Genomic DNA, 16781 nt, shown 5'->3' on the forward strand with positions numbered 1-16781 from the left:
TGTCTTAAATTTGAAAAGTATAGTTTGAATTATCTCCTTTATGGAGTACTTCAGGGGCATGGAGGGCAAAATGGCCTTCCTGTAACACTGTACACACTGAATAAGGAGCCTACCTTTGTGTGCCCTCTTGTTTATGTGCCTTCAGCTGTTTCAAGGAAAATGTTTGCATAGTTTTCATGGGGCTCTTTTCAGAGACTGACAATTACGTCAGTTGATCAATGGGCAAGTTATGTGATAATTTGATGAAAACATTAGTTTTCATCCAAGTTCTTTCATTTCCTAGATGCTGTCACCAAGTTAAGTCTTATCTACTTAACAAATTCCCCTGCAACTCATTGTGATTACTAGGAAAATAAATGTTTTTAAAGGTGAAATCTACCAGATTGCTGATTATTAAAAAATACACTAAAAATAGTGAATGTTACATACAGTGCAGAAAATAGAAATGGCGGTACAGAGTACACCAGCAAGAAATTATTTTCCAACAAAAAAAAAATTCAATTTATCATTGCAACATACAATTCCAAGAGTTCAAAACCACAAATGTAATCTACATTTAATGTCAGCAACTTTGTCACAATAAAGCCTCCCTGGGTTTTAATGCTTTAATTACTCTTTATTTTCCTCTTGCTTCTGTAGCAAACTGTCACCAGTTAAAAATTTAATACAATCTATGCTTATTATATGCCTGGAGAGCTCAGGTTTGGATGAGCTTTCTGATGTCGGTAAAGGATTCCCAGAGCTAGTAATGGATATATAGTTCTCTGTACACCATATGTGTTTTCTCTTACATTGGTGGTTTTCCTTTTGAGGACTCTAGAATAGAGTCAGTTAATTACTAGGCTCAGTGTCATCACTGCAGACCATGCTTTGTGACACATTTTGTTCAAATCCACTAAATCATATTTATTGATCAGAATTATAATTCATGAGGAACAATCAGGTTGAACATATGCACCATTTAAAAATGAACAAAACAAGGAAACCAAACTCTAAGACAGATGTGGAGTACCCAACCTTCCAAGTGTTTTGTATGCTATAAGTTTCCCTGAAACTTGAAATGAGAAGGACTAGCATGGATTATTTTGAGTGTGACAGCCTTTCTTGACTCTGTGTGGGTTTAGCTTGGAATGCTACAATCTCAGAAAGTCAATCACCACCAAATTCTCCCAACATTCTCAGTCAGAGTGTTCTGACTTTGTTTTCTCATGATGCCAAAGAATGATGAGCAAGAACAGTAGAAGAAAAGCAAGCAAACAAAGCTTATGGAGAGGTGCCACACACACTCCAGTGAAGTCTGCTTGACAGGCTGAAAAGCCTGGGAGCACTCATGAGGCATAGAGTTTCTCAGAAACTCACCTCCTGGAGCTTTGGCATTCTCATTAACCCGTATACTCATACCCTATCCCCGTGTTAGTCTGGTGTATGGTTCCAAGTGCTCTCTTTTAGTATTATCTTATTATAAGTGTCTTTTAAGATTGAATTCTGACATAGCCAGAGCCTTCCCCAGTGTTCCAAGGTTCCAGAAGCTGAGGAGCTTGGAATCCGGCAGGAATGCAGTAAGGAAGTTGCCTATTCAGTAACTAATTTAGCATTACAAAAGATGGAGCCAGCAGCTCAGGGCTGGTCTGAAAAGTATTTACTAAGGACAGTAGCAAATCTCACCCAAGCAAGGGAATACCATAATAGAGCTAGGGATTCCAACTGAGACATTGATCTTCTCTGCAGCCAGTTATAGCAAGCTTCATATTAGAAGCAAGTTGGTGAATTCTTCTGAAGACCCAGGAAATAGGGGGGTTGTGGTATTACAGTATTTATGAGAAGGTCTGCTAGTGCAGAACCCCTGGTGGTGGGCTTAACAATAGACTAGCTTTACACCTGGCTCCCTTCTTAGTGGCAGTGGCCTGGTCCCCACCTTCTTTTGATGTATACATTCCTTTTGTATTGTGGTGGATTGTATCTCGTCTGGTTTCTTGCTATTCTGCTGTATAAAAAGTTTGATGCTCGACCAGAAAAAATACATTCAGATTCTACACAACCTCCTATATGGGTCTGTCTGTCATTCTCGCCAACTCCTTGCCCATCTGCACCCAGAGACCTGTCCCATGCAGTCGAGGGACCCAGAAGGTCTGCGGCAGAGAGGTAGGAAAACTGGCTCCCCTCCCTCCAAGGCAGGGATTGGTGTCTAAAACGAGTTGCCAAGTTTGGCCTTCTGGAGTAGCTCTTTCATTGTAGTTTAGAGATCTAAATACTCTTGGAGACAGCAGTGTTGCAAGACCAATTACTTTTACAATGGCAGGGTGAATTTGTTCTCCATGGGAGTAGGACAAATAGCAGTGTCTGAGATACTACAGAAGGGAGATTCTTATATAGGTTTTTCATAGTTTTTGCAAACAAGAAAAGCTGATTAAAAGGGGAAATTTTTGATACATCCTGCCCCTAAGATTATAGCTGAGGTTAAGGAGATTGGTTCCCTTTTCTGCCCCATGAGGTCTCCTTTATAGTGCTCTACCAGAGTTCTCTGCACTGTCTCTTCTGAATAGTAGCTTATAATGGGTACTAACTGGACAAGAATATAGAACTCTTTTCGGGTAGAGGAATTAAGGACTTCTCTATGCATGTATAGGTCAGCTCTGTTGAATAAGCCCACCATGCTTTTTCCTGTGGAATAGTCTATTTGGAAGGAATGGTGGGAATGGTCAGATTGTAAAAGTATTGGTGTGATGCTGGGACCTTCCCCAGGCAGGTACCTTGCCATGATATGGTCTTCAGGATTAAAGCTGGACCTTCATGTGACCTTCTACATGGAGTATTCCTTTTAGACATATTATATCTAGCTATTAATCCAATGCCTTCATAAAGAGGAGGCAGTGTTATAACATAAACAACAAGAGGCAGTAAGTTCTGGCTGAGAGAGATTTAGAATTTGAAAGGTCTTTAACATCATTGACCAGAGAGTGATCCACTAGTTCTATGTTTCAAGAAAAGTTCTGGAGCAGTAAGGGGTAGGGGCACTCAGGAATGACTATGAACAAATGGGTTACCCTTCCCATTCCTAAGTCCACTGTTCCTTGGGTAGTCCATGAATATTGTTTGGTGCCTGTGGCCCCTTGGATCCAGGACTTCTTAGTAGACAGCAGCCCTTCAGCCTTTATGAGCACTGAATGTTGAGCTCCAGTATCCACCTGGAATTCCAGAGGCTTTTCCTCCACACTAAGGCTCAGAGAGGAGGCCCAAGCCCCAACTCTCTCAATCTTCTTCTCTCTTGGTGATTGTAGTCTTAGTCTTTGGTTTTCTCTTTGGGCATACTTTAGTCCAATGTTCTTTCTCCTTACAATAGGTGCATTGGTTCTTACCTAAGAGTTGCGACCTCATCTAGGATCTTTCCCTTCAGCAATATTCCAGAGCTGATGCTCCTCTTTCTCTCTGGTCCAGATTACTATTATCCAGGAGGACTTTGGCCAGATCTCTGTTCAATATCTTCTGTGTTTTAATCTTCTTTTCATCTTTAGTTTCTCTATTATGGTATACCTTCTCCGCAATCTCCACTAAATCTCTCAGTGACTTTTCCCCTAATCTTTCTAACTTCTGTAACTTCCTTCTACTATCTGATGCTGACTGATTTATAAATGCTGGTGCTATTGTGTTCAAATTCTTTTGCCTCCTCATGTCTGAGTCATGTTGCTATTTCATTATATTACTATCTTTATGTAATACGAGGATTTTGTTCTCAAGAAGCATATCACAGACATGAAATCTTTTTACCTGCTATAGGAAGGCACTGCTACATTGTCTATTGCTACAATTAAATCTATGAGTTCCTAAGAAAACAAAACAACTGTTCACAATCTTGGTTTGCTTCAGATATTTTTCCTGTAATACTGGGTTAGTTTTCATTCATCTCTCAATTTGATTCTTGTGGAAAATATTGCTCTTTGTGGCTGTTAGCCATATGCTGAGTAAAATAATAATTTCTTTATATTTAAGTTTTTTATTCTTCCAAATAATCTTGAAAAGTACGCTTTATAATTTCCATTTTAACAATAAATTAACTGAGGTACAAAATGCACCTGACAACTTCAAGGACCTCAACTAGCTAGCAAATGACAAGACTCATGTCATTTATAACAATTTGTCTCATTTCAGTTCCCAACAAGTTATGGTAAAATTTAGATTGAAAATAAGGCCATGACTTTACTGCAATCAAAGATCCATCCTGCCTACTCTTTACAGTAAATTAGGAGATACAAATCAGTAGATGGAATCTAGTTTATTCAGAGACAGTCCTGACCAAGGTATAGTTGCTGTCTCTACACAATATACCATTATGATGGGTGCTTAAGGCCATGCATCACTTTTGAGGAATGAGATGTTGGGCAGGAAGCAATGCTCCATTTGTGGTTATATAGGAATATGTCTTTGCTTATTTCATTTCTAATCCTTACGAAACTTTGAGATACAAATAATGAGCAGTATTACTCTATTTTTTTAATCATCTAAAATAATCTGGCTTCCTCCCATCCAAAATACCTGAGATAATTACATGTTATGTTTTTTTTTTTCTGCTACAACTATTTTTCCCATAATTTCTCAAGAACTCTCTCCCCATAGCTCTCTCCTCTTGGATTTGAGATACTCACTGGTATGATGTGGATCTTATTGGAAATGATAAGTATTGAGGAGCCAGTGCAAAAGAAAAATATTTTAGCCAGTTTCAAACAACAGAGAGATTTAGAAGAAGTGACTACCTAGGACTTGTTTCAGCTCCATCATACTTGTGATACTCAATGAGGCCCATTTGAACTGATACTTTGGAAGAAGATACTGGAATATCTTTGTGCTTTAAAAAAAAGACTGTATGAATATAATGACATCATGACCTTCAGACATACTGGCATGCTATAGCTTTACCTGGACAAAAGATAGGATTCAGATCCCATTTTTAGTCATCAACCAGAGTCTTATGATTTCATGTGTAGTTTGTACCAGCCTCAGATCATGTGAGAGAGGTGCATTCCCAATGACATCTGTGGTGCTTTGAATAGGTTTGGGCCCCATTGACTGATGTGTTTGAATGCTTGTCCCACAGCTAGTGGCACTATTAGGAGGTGTGATCTTGTTAGAATATATGTGGTCTTGTTGGAATAGGTGTGGTTTTGATAGAGGATGGGGGTGGGTTTTGAGGTTTTCTATGCTTAAGCTCTGCCCAATCTGGAATCAGGACCTCCTGCTGGCTGACTGCAGAACACAGACTCTCTCTGTTTTAGGATTAAGATGTAGAACTGCTGGCCCCTTGAACTCTAAGTCTGCCTGCCCTGATTTCCACCATCATGAAAATGGACTTAAGCTCTGTAACTGTAAGCCAGCCCCAGTTAAATAATGGCTTTTATATGAGTTCACTTGTCCATGATGTGACTTCACAACAGTGAAACTCTAAGACAATGTTCAAGCCTAGTGATATTTTTATAATGTCAGGAGTCAAGAGTTTGTGGAGGGAATGGATTTTTTTTCTTTCTTATAGGAGATAAGAGTCCTGAAAAGCGTTCATAGTAAAGAGATGGTCACATGAGACATCAGGCAGAAAATCTACATGTTTGGTTTGCAACTGACAATAGTCCTCCCTAGAGAACAGTTTCCTTCTACCTCTTAGATGTTCTTGTATTTTATTTTGGACAGAATGATTGGTTTCCTGCACAATCATTCTTTTGGTTTTGTTATAGATTTAATGTGATATTTCCTGCACAGGCTCATGTATTTGAAAACGTAGTCTCTAGTTGATGATATCCCTTTGAAGTCATGTGGCCCAGCTGGTTCAGTTGAGTCATTAGATACAGACACTTAGCTCTAACCTTTTCCTGCTTGAGTCTTATGTTTTTATTGTCCCACACTTTAAGTGAGAGGCATCAGACACTCATTCTTGTGCCAGGAGATACCATGTCGTCTCCATCATATAGGATAATGTGCTCTGAAATTGTAAAAAACCAAATAAATTTCGTTTCCCTTAGGTTGCCTCTGCCATGTATTCTGGTCCAAGGAGAACCTTTGATATTCTATTGCAAATGTTTTCTATGAAGATAATAAACTCATGTCTAATTTTTTCATTTATAATTTAGAGACTCAAAAAACTTCCCTATACACAATAGAAATAGCATATATGTTTAGTATATCTCATGGTGCCATGACACAAATGTAAAATAAGGATAACAAGATAATTTCTGTTCTTCCAGAAGTCCTGAGTTCATTCCCCAGCAACCACATGTTGGCTCATAACCATCTATAATGTAATCTGATGCTCTCTTCAGGCATGTAGGTATATGTGCAGATAGAGCACTCAGATAAAATAAATAAATTTTAAAAAAGAGTAAGTATTACTAAGGAAATTCAAAATATACCCATAGAACTTCATAATATTTTAAATATATGCTCGTGTTGTGATATCTCTACTTAAAATAGTTTACAGATGCTTCCAGCCTTCATAGTTCTAACTTGTTTTCAAGTACTCTTAAAATTTTTACCTGAAAGTCTGTAAGTATCACCAAGAAGTTTTACTGTTACCAGGACTTCCTTCTGAAGAGGAGTAAAGTCAGGAATAAAAAGGGCTATGTCAGTATTAACAAGGACTCATGGGGGCAGGCCCCTCTGAAAGCTGTGTGATCTATTCAGTTGTAGGAAAATGGGCTGACCTTAAGTAGCCCACAGCAATAGCCCAGTTTTCCTCAAAATTTGCTTCCTGTTCAGAATAGAAATCATATCTAAAAGATAAATAGACAAAAATTTTAATTAAGATTTATTTCCAAAGAACTGAAAATTCTTTCTTTACAGAAATCATCCACTACCAAAAATAAAATCCAAACATTATTTGGAAAGGAAGTGTGAGATTATTGTCCATTTGGTTTGTTCCAGGAGTTGTAAAAATAGCTAAATAAAGTACAACTCTATAAAGGTTGGTCCAATTAGCCACTACTTTTTAATATTCTACTTTCCATTTATATCATTCCTTATGCACACTGTATGTGAAATCCATGGAGTAAACATACTAGACCATGTTTAAAAGCTTCAGAATGCATATGTAGCAATAAGTACCAACAAGGTCTAGGGCCACAAGCTTGCAGTTCACAAAGCCACACAAAGCAGGAAGGCTGGGATCAATGCCATTTGCTGTTGCCAGGCCAGGACACATGAGATCTATTTTGTAAATTAATGAAGTCATGGATTTGTTAACAGGTAAAACAAACAGAAAAAGAAAGATGGCAATGCATCATGCTTGTTAATGCTTGTTAACCTTGACTGAAGAGACAAATGTACCAAAAGTTATTTCTGCACCCTGAGAGCTTTAACCTGTATGTGATCTGTACTTTTTTTTAAATTGAAGATTAGATACTGCATATGTTGGTGCATGCCTTTAATCCTAGCACTTGGGAGGCAAAGGCAGGTGGATCTCTGTGAGTTCAAGGCCAGCTTGATCTAGGGAGGGAGTTAGAGGACAGCCAACACAGAAAAGTCCTGTCTCAATAAAAGAAAAAAAGGAAAGAAATAAAATGAAAAAAGAAAAAGGTTTTAGGGAGAGCAAATATTGAAAGAGACATGAGGAACATTCTAGAAAAGGTGATATGCATGCATTTTACTTTAGGTGATGCCTCAAGAATTGCTTGCAGTTGCCAATGCTCATTCAACTCAATAAATACATAAATCTGTTGCTTTATTACATGCCATTTGTCCTTAAGTTCATAGAATACAGCATGTGGCCATCAATTCAGTTCCCAAGATAAGCCTTCATTTGATATAAACAAAGTGTCTTTGCACTATCAAATAGAAAGAAAAAAAATACCAGTAGCTGATTTTGAGACATAAAGCAACCAGGTCTTGACTTCCCCTTTGAACTGGAGATTGAAAAATGTCTGTTGTTCAGGACAGCTGGCCACAGGTTGTCTGCAGTCAAACAATCACTTAACTAATAAGCTGGAAGATTTTCTCATACTCTAAGGCTCACAGGCATGATCAGTGTACAAAAACCTCCACAAGCACACTGGTTTTATAAATGCTGGTCTTTAAATTTAAAAAGAAGCCGTGTTGGCCAGATATTATGGGGAGCTCCTGTGTAATAAGACACACTGGAACAGAAAATGAAGCAGAAAAATAAACCAAAGTGAAGAATATTTACACAAATTAGAGTTGACTAGAGAAGAATTAAAGCAATTTTATACACTAAAATTAGGTGAAATGACCAAGAGTATGAAAATTACCTCACATATTCAGTATTGATCTACATCCTCAGACAACAACTAATAAAGTTTATGCATATGAATGTGTCTCAAATGTTTCCACCTACCCTTCACCCATCTTCAGGTGTCTAGAACCTGAGCCCTAGCAGGGAAAGCATGCCAAGAGAAAAACAGAAGGGAAATGCAGGGGAAGCCATGACACAGAAGAGAGGCAAAGAGAGTCCAGGGAGATGAGGACAGATCACTGGGTCAGATTCCAACACCTGGACAGACCTGGGCCAATAAGTCATTCAGAAGTAGACCTCATCCGAAGAAAGTCTATGGACAGAATTTGTGAAGCTTTGACTAAATTTAGAAGGTTGTTCTAGCTTGCCTGTTCTGTGACATTTATTAAATGTTAGAGACATTTATTAAGAAATAAAAATCACAAACGAGGCTGAACTCAAAGGACAAAAAGATACTGAGTAGATGTATCAAGGTCAAAGATGTTATAACAGGAAGCATAAACTAATGGACCCTAGAGAAATACCTTTTCCTCAGGAACTTCATGCTGAGGTGAAGCCTCCCTCAGCCTTGAAGCAGGCTGATCCAGACTTTGACCTTGCTGCCACTAAGAAGGAGATTACCTGGGGTGGAGCCTTCTGACCTAGATGACTCTATTGTACTTTCACCTGCTGCTGCTCTCCTCCAAGACACTGCTACCTGCTGAGAGGCCCTGAGATATTCCAGAGGCATATCCTATCCTGCATGTCACCTGTAGGCTGGCTCCAGACACCAATAATGGACTAGGGGGTGGGGGTGGGTGGGTGGGGGATGGGTCTTCCCCCTTTATAAGCACAGTTTCTGCATAAAATCGCGGGCCTTGATCAGAACCTTTGTCTTGGCTTCATTATCTTCTATCAAAGTCTAAGTCTCTTTCAGCCCCAGCCTGCCTCCCAGGTGTACCCTGTTCATGTAGGCCGTGGGCCGGCATACAACACTGAGGGAAGACAGGCTGTAAATAAAGCCCTGACCTGATCAGACATATTCACATGGCAGGAAGAGATTTCTTGCCAATTCTGAAAGTGTATCTGTCTCTGAGTTGAGCTGACTCATGTGTATTCCCTGGCTGTCCTTCATTCTTCTTACAAAGCTGCAGGACAGCTACAGGAAATGTGAAAGAAACTAGGATACTTTAAGCCCCTGTTTATAAAAAGTGAACAGAAACACATTTTCTCTGCAAATTCTGTTTTCTAGTTTCTTTTCAAACATGGTAAAATTAATGAGGTAATTTTAGGAAGCCAGCAAGAGTGTAAGCAGTGATTTCAACCACAAAATGTAAGCCTCACTTATCAGTATAGTGAGCTGCAGTGCACAACTCTATTCAGAGCACACTGGTTATACATAGCATGAGGATCATGGAAACCAAACCATGGCTTCCTATGGAGAGGTTTCATAGGCTGATACTTGAAACCATAAATAAAAAACAAAGATCTATATATCTGTTTGAAGAAACCCATGGCAATAGGAGGCTTGGTGGCAGATGACTGTCATCTTGGCGACTCCAGGAGCTAAAGTGAAAGCATGATATCACATGCATTACAGAAGGATAAACTCTTTAAGTCTACACTGTGGTATGTACAGTTTGACATCAAGAACAGGCAGACTGTGTTCCTGTAGTGAGACATTATCTTAAGAAAAAATAAAAAGAGAGAAAGGGGTGGATTATAGTTCCCCAGTAGGGTTTGCCATGGATGCATGAGGCCATTAGTTGGTTCAAAAAGAGTACCATAGAACAGAAACAGAGAACTCTAAAGGAGAAGAAAGATGGAGGGAGGGATAGAGGACAGAAAGCAGTGTGTGCACAAGTAGTGAGCAGCAGTGTTGATAGGGGTGTGGTATATGAAGGCAGGCCATTCACTGCACTGTTGTAAGTTACTGCACTTTATAGAAGAGAAGCCTGTCAGGCTGTGCCATGCTTTGGGCAATTTCATCTCCCAAAGAAAAAGTCCATTTAATTTTGAGTACAAATTTGAGGCAGAATAAATCTGCATCCTGTCTGCGAAGCAATCAATCAGCTCCAAGAAGCACCAATGAGGGTGGTCAGGATGATAGTAACTGCTATACATAAAACAGAGGGAGGGAGGGACCTGGGTAATAGAGGGAAGGGGGAAGGGAAAGGTGGACCATCATCAGGTATTGGGGGCAGAAGAGGAGTGACGCCTCAAGAGCAAACAGAAAGAATGGAAATATGCAACATTGGAAGGTAAGAGGTGGGAGGTAGGGCAACCCTCTAGAAAGTACCAGAGACCTGGGAAATGAAAGAATCTCAGGACTCTATGGGAGGTACCTTAAATGAAATGCCCTAGGGGAGAGGGAACTTGTATAGTCCATATCCAGTAGAAAGACAGGGCATCAAGTAGAGCGATGGGGTTGCCATCCTACAGTCAAAAACTCTGATTCAGAATTGTTCCAGTCTAAAAGAACTGAAAGGACAAAAATGGAGAAGAGACTGAGGGAAAGGTCATCCAATCATTGGCCCAAATTGGGACCCATCTCAAGGGGAGGGTCCAAGGTCTAACACTATCACTGATGCTATGTTGTGTTTACAGACAAGAACCTAGCATGGCTGTTCTCCAAAAGTCCCAACAAGCAACTGACTGATACAGATGCAGATACTTACATTCAACCAAAAGACTGAAGTTATGGACCATGTGATTGAATTAGAGAAAGGCTGGAAGAAGTTGAGGGGGAGGGCAACCCCAAAGGAAGTCTGAACTAACCTGGATCCCCAGCATCTCTCAGACACTGAGCCATCATCCAGGCAGCATAGAATAGTATGTCCTAGGCCCCCTACACATATACAGCAGAGGACTTCCTAATATAGCCTGAGTGAGAGAAGATGCACCTAACCCTAGAGACTTGAGGCCCCAGGAAGTGGGGAAGCCTGAAGGGGTCTGAAATGTATATGGAGGAGTATGGGGACATCCTCTTGAAGACAGGGGTAGAGGAATGGGATGAAGAACTATCAGAGGACAGAACGGGAGCGGGATAATGATTGGACTGTTAGAAAAAAAAAAAAGAGTAAAAATAAAAAAAAAATACCCACCATGTACAGACTTACCAATTTAAGTCAAGAACAGGTGGACAAATGGGCATCTCAAAACCATATCGGAAATATTAGTATAAAAATTATTGAAAACATCAAACCACCAAATGGTTAAATAAACAAAACAAAATACCACATTAGAATCTTATATGACGAAGCAAAACTCATGGTAGAACATTGAGAGACCACTGATACCACATACACTATGGGATTTACAGGCAGACTCTGAACTCTTGACTGTTCATGATTTCAGGTCAGCAAGGTACCCACTGCTTCAAATGTCCCACTCAAGTAATGGACTGCCCCTCCTCCTCCTCACCCTGAGTCCCCCTCAGATGGAAACCAGCTCTGCTTCTGCAAACCTCTACCAGCTCAATTGTTGCCTTCCTTAGGAGCTACAGCGACTAATATGTTCCCTTTGCCTCTCTATGTGTATGTATCTGAAAGATAATAGATGATCTGGACACACAGAGGAACACAGAAGGCAGGTCAGTTACAATAGCATGGTAACTTAGACTTAAATAAGTAAACATTTTATTATATAACAACCCTAAATATCTCCTAAGACAAAGTCTTACCGCTCACAGAGGCTATTCCCTCTCTGTTACCTCAAGAAGAATCTACAAGAAAGAAGAGCCTCGCCCTGGGGTTGGCCCTCAGCACTCCATGCCATTCCTAGTGATAACAGAAAATAAAATAATAATACTTTTCAGTAAAGCATATTATCAAGTTGAAATGAACCTCAAGTATCTATGGGGTGTCCCTGCTTTATACTTGAGAGGGCTATTTTCATTTTTTGCTGTCAACACTAATGCATTTTTCACAAAATGTTCAAAGCAATCAGAACATGTTGAAAATTAAAGTATATCAAAAGCAATGAATTAACCATCTAAAAATCAGTAAATCACTAACTTTTAGATTCTTCTATGTTTGACCAATGTATTTAATGTTGGCCATCAAACGATTTGCTCAGAACAACATATCATGGTTTAGTTCTAACCACAGGTACAGATGAGTGGTTATTAATTCACTTTCAATGACAGACTTATCTAAAACAAGATTATGATCCCAATTCTTGTAATATGTCACAAATGGCCTAAAGTCTCAATGTCACATCCCTATTCACTCTCTACTAAAAGAGTCTCCATGTTTGTCATTTGTTCTATTTTTTTCTCTTGTATTGATAACAGATGAATTTTGTGTTAGTACTGAATGAGAATGGTGGGTTTCTCTGGCAAGCACTGTATTTCTACATCAGTTATGAGAAAATATCTATGTATAATTTGCAATTTAATATTAAGAAAAGTATACAAGAAATAAAAAATAGTCTTTAGCTAAAAACTTTCACAATGAGCATTCTCTTAGCATGTGTGAGGACTGTGATATAAAACCTAAATGACAAATCTGAAATAAGTCTCTCCATTGTTTCAGGGAGGGCAGATTGACAGCCAGAAACATTATAACAAAACCTCATCTGATCCTTGGGTGGTGGCAGGATCTTGATTTGGTTTGGTGATATGCCTGTTATTCCAGAATCAACAGCAGCAAGGAAAGGTATCACACTCAGATAATAATTTACATCTCTAAAAACAAGAGGCTGGTTAGACTCAGAACCAGTAACAAAACACAGAACATGGTTTTAGGAATCATTAAGTCATTAAGGGATATTCACAGATCCCGAATGCTGATAAAGATTATCAACTAAAATTTTTGTAGAAAATCAACTTATAGTTTAATAGTCCTATAATCATGGGTACATATATACATACTGAAGTGTTGTATTATCATATTTTTAAAAAGGTAATTTTAATGGATTGGATAACAATTTTATTTCAACTCACTAAATAAAAAAGGAAAGAAACAAAATCTATCCAATTGTTTTCATAATAGTACATAAATTCTCAATGAAATTATAATGGCATAACTATAAAATATAAAGCATAGGTAGATTTCATCAAATATAAACATAACTATAGATTTGGAAATGAATATTTTATACTTTACAATTTAGTCTAATTTTTATACAGAATATTTCTAAATAGTTTTATCCTATTTCTCTAAAGCCAGAACTTTTGACTGGCAATCTAATAGGAGTCACAGGGCTTGAAATGATAGAGGAGCAAGTCCTGCAGTTTTAAGCATTTTATGTTAGTTAGTTAATAGGTTTATACTGACTCTTAACACTCCAAAATACCAAGCCAATCCGACTAAATTGTCAAGAGCTGTTGACAAGTCTGTTTATCAGTTTTGAAAAGAATGACTCAAGTTAGTGTGAGGAAAAATAGCCTGTGGTTCATAACATTTCAGTTACTCAAAAAAGGTAAAATTTAACAGTGTCATTTATAATCATTAGTGAATTATTCAGATACAGTTCTATGTAATTCATTTCAAACAAAACACATGAAAGAATTATATTTATTCAAACTATTTCCAGTATTGCATACATAATTAAAGCCTTCATCAGAAATTACCCGAACAAAGTATTAGTCTGGCAGCTTTGTGAGTTTCAGAATTTAGCATCTTTATTTTGAGCAAAAATGAAAAACATTCTTAGTCTTACTTTGCAAACATTATGTGCTCCTCTTGAACCTGCCATATCCCCAAAAGTGTGGCTACCTAGAGCCTATGACCTTTGTAGTTCCTTGATTCAATTTCTCTGTCAAAAGTCTGACTACATCCTTAAACAGTATTGTATTCCATTTAACTGGTCAGTTCTGCCACATGCCATCGAGGTCACTGGTATAAGATGAAGTCGAGAAAAAGGAACAGTGCTGTTTTGATTTTGTCTCTTACTCTAAAATTCAGGTTAAATATATTCTTTGAAGTAAAGGTCAAATTTTGTTATTGAAGAGAACCTACCAGCCCACCAAGTGTCCACAGAGACAAACAGACTCTCTTCAGTTCATTGCCATAGTCTGTCTAGTGGGATCAGCTAATTTACCTAGAGGACAGAGAAGGCACAGGTATATTTATCATGCACATCTAAAACAGCTAAATACATGGATTTAATTCATAGGAAAAAATTTTCAAATTATATTTTACTTACCACCTTTTTAAATATTTTATTTCTCATCTCTCAATCAAATTACTTTCTTTTCTTCAGTGACACCAAACATTTGATTCTTGACCTTTTTTTTTTTTTTAACAATCCTATAAAGTTGGTACATGTAACCTATTTGTAATTTTATGCTTATGATCAGGCAATTTTAATTAAGACTGTAATCAAGGTAAATATAATAACTTCCTATTTCTAATGAATGTCTGTTCATAGGGACAGGAAGGAATGTGTAGTTAGCAGTGGTGTAGTAACTATTTTGAAAATACTCAAATTAGAGAAAGAATGTGTCTTTATGGCTAGTTTTTATGTCTATGTATTATTGAAGTGTTTGATAGTAACAATAAAACCACAGGGGAAAAATTTGTGGATACTGACAAATACAAATAGAATAAAGAAATATTGTGAGGAGATTAAAAAGTAAACAAAAACAATCAGTTTTCAAAGGGACATGTGTGGGCATCTTACAGTTACTATGGGGTGATGAAACACCATGATCAAAATCAACTTGGAAAGGAAAGGAAAGGTTTAGCTTACTTACACTGATCATAGTTCATTGAAGAAAGCCAAGGCAGGACCTCAAATCAGATTAGAACCTCGAGGCAGGAACTGACACAGAGACCTTAGAAGAGTGCTTAGCTTCTCCTTCATTGCTGGTTCAGCCTGATTTCGTACAGAGTCCAGGACCATGAGCCCAGGGATGGCACATCCACCATGAGCTAAATGTGTTCATATCAATCACTGATTAAGTAAGAGACCTGTAGACATGCATACTGTTTGATCATATGATGGCATTTTCTCATCTGAAGTTTTCTCCTCTCAGATGATATCAGCCTGGGTCAAGTTGACAGAAAACTAGACAATAGTATAAGATAAGAAGAATCCTGTTTTGCTAATACATCAGGATTGGTATACAGGAGAATAAGTGCCTTTATTGCCTGTTTGATACCACCATCCAAACTGCAGAGGCAATCCCCACAGAAGATTTTGGCTATTTTCTGGACCATTTGTTACAAAATATATGGCTATTTCAGTAAGATTCTGTACATCCCCCATTCTATCATTGACTACCCACGGATTAACTATGTACTTCCCACCCTCCATCCTTTAGACACTCAACTGCTCAGGGCTGTCTTCCCATAAAGTAGGATATGGAGCTAAGATATTAGAAATCTCTGCTACAGCTGTAGAGAAGCAGCTAGCCAGTTCCCAGACCCAGGAAGCCAGGACTGCCATGGTGCAAAACTGGAAGCCAGGAGTGTGTCTAGGCTTTATTGGAGAAGGAAGAAGCCTGGATTTCCTTTCTCTTTATAAGTGAGTTGTTCTATTTTCTAGACAGAATGCCAGTGAAGAAGAAATGTGTATCTTGGCGATTAGTATTAAAGATAATGAAGTTCTGTCACCTTTCTATCAACAGTACAGTGTATCAGATACTGAATACAAGGTAAATCTTTTCAGATATTGGATACTGCCATTTGTTAATGAAGAAATTGTTCTAGAACTTTTACAGTGTACATTATAATTATAAATTACATTATCTATGGCATTAGATTAAGAAGCTTCCCCTTCATAAAAATGTCTTTTCATAATTCATGAAAAATATTGAATAATTCAATGTGAAAATACTGATATTTATAGTAATGTCAAGAGGTATACTAAAAAAATAAATGTGACACAGTTATGGTACACCTTTCTGTTTCAAATAAAATAATTTAAGTATATGAAATTATCCCAATTTAATAAAGCCATATTTTTAAAAATTTAGTCAGCTAGTTAATTCTCAACATTTATTCATTTTTCTCAGAATGTTATCTAATAACCTAAGTTTCTGGATTTATACTTTCCCTTGACAAATTAATTTTATAGTAATAATAATAAATATAAAAAAATAATACTATGTAAATAAGTTTCAACACTTAGAACTTAAAAAGACATGACATCTAAAACTTCTTGGATATGTCCTTAAATAAAGTACATAGGTCTTTTTATTTTCTTCCATATTGTGACATTTGTAATACACACAATGGCCAAAATTCATTATTGATATTTAAACCCACAACACTAGTTTTAAGGATTACAGAATGCAAAGATAATACTTAAGGCCATACAACTCTAGAACCATGAATAATTCATGAATTTCTTGATTAGAAATACATGTAATTTTATTATATTTTTATCTGTAACAAGTTAAGGGTAACGGAGTAACACAGTTATCTGGTGCTATACCCACTCACCTAGTGTGCTTGAAGCCTGCTGTGTGATTCCCAGCACCTCAGGACAGGAGAAGAGGAAGAACAGCAATGTAATAATGCAGTTGAGCAAATGTAAATGTCCGTATCCTGCTCTTATACGGACTGGACATTATCAGTAGACTAGACTGTAAAGTTAAGCAAGGACGAGAGGTCTTTTATTATTA

At 37.8% G+C, this 16781-nt stretch overlaps 1 pseudogene; it reads right to left on the bottom strand.

Moving 5' to 3' along the window:
• Positions 1-12640: 12640 nt before the first annotated feature.
• LOC110303459 (protein LEG1 homolog) lies at positions 12641-15601 on the bottom strand (annotated as a pseudogene).
• Positions 15602-16781: the final 1180 nt, after the last annotated feature.

The sequence above is a fragment of the Mus caroli genome, unplaced genomic scaffold, assembly GCF_978045245.1.
Source record: "Mus caroli unplaced genomic scaffold, Mus_caroli_1 scaffold_9, whole genome shotgun sequence".
NCBI lineage: Eukaryota > Metazoa > Chordata > Mammalia > Rodentia > Muridae > Mus > Mus caroli.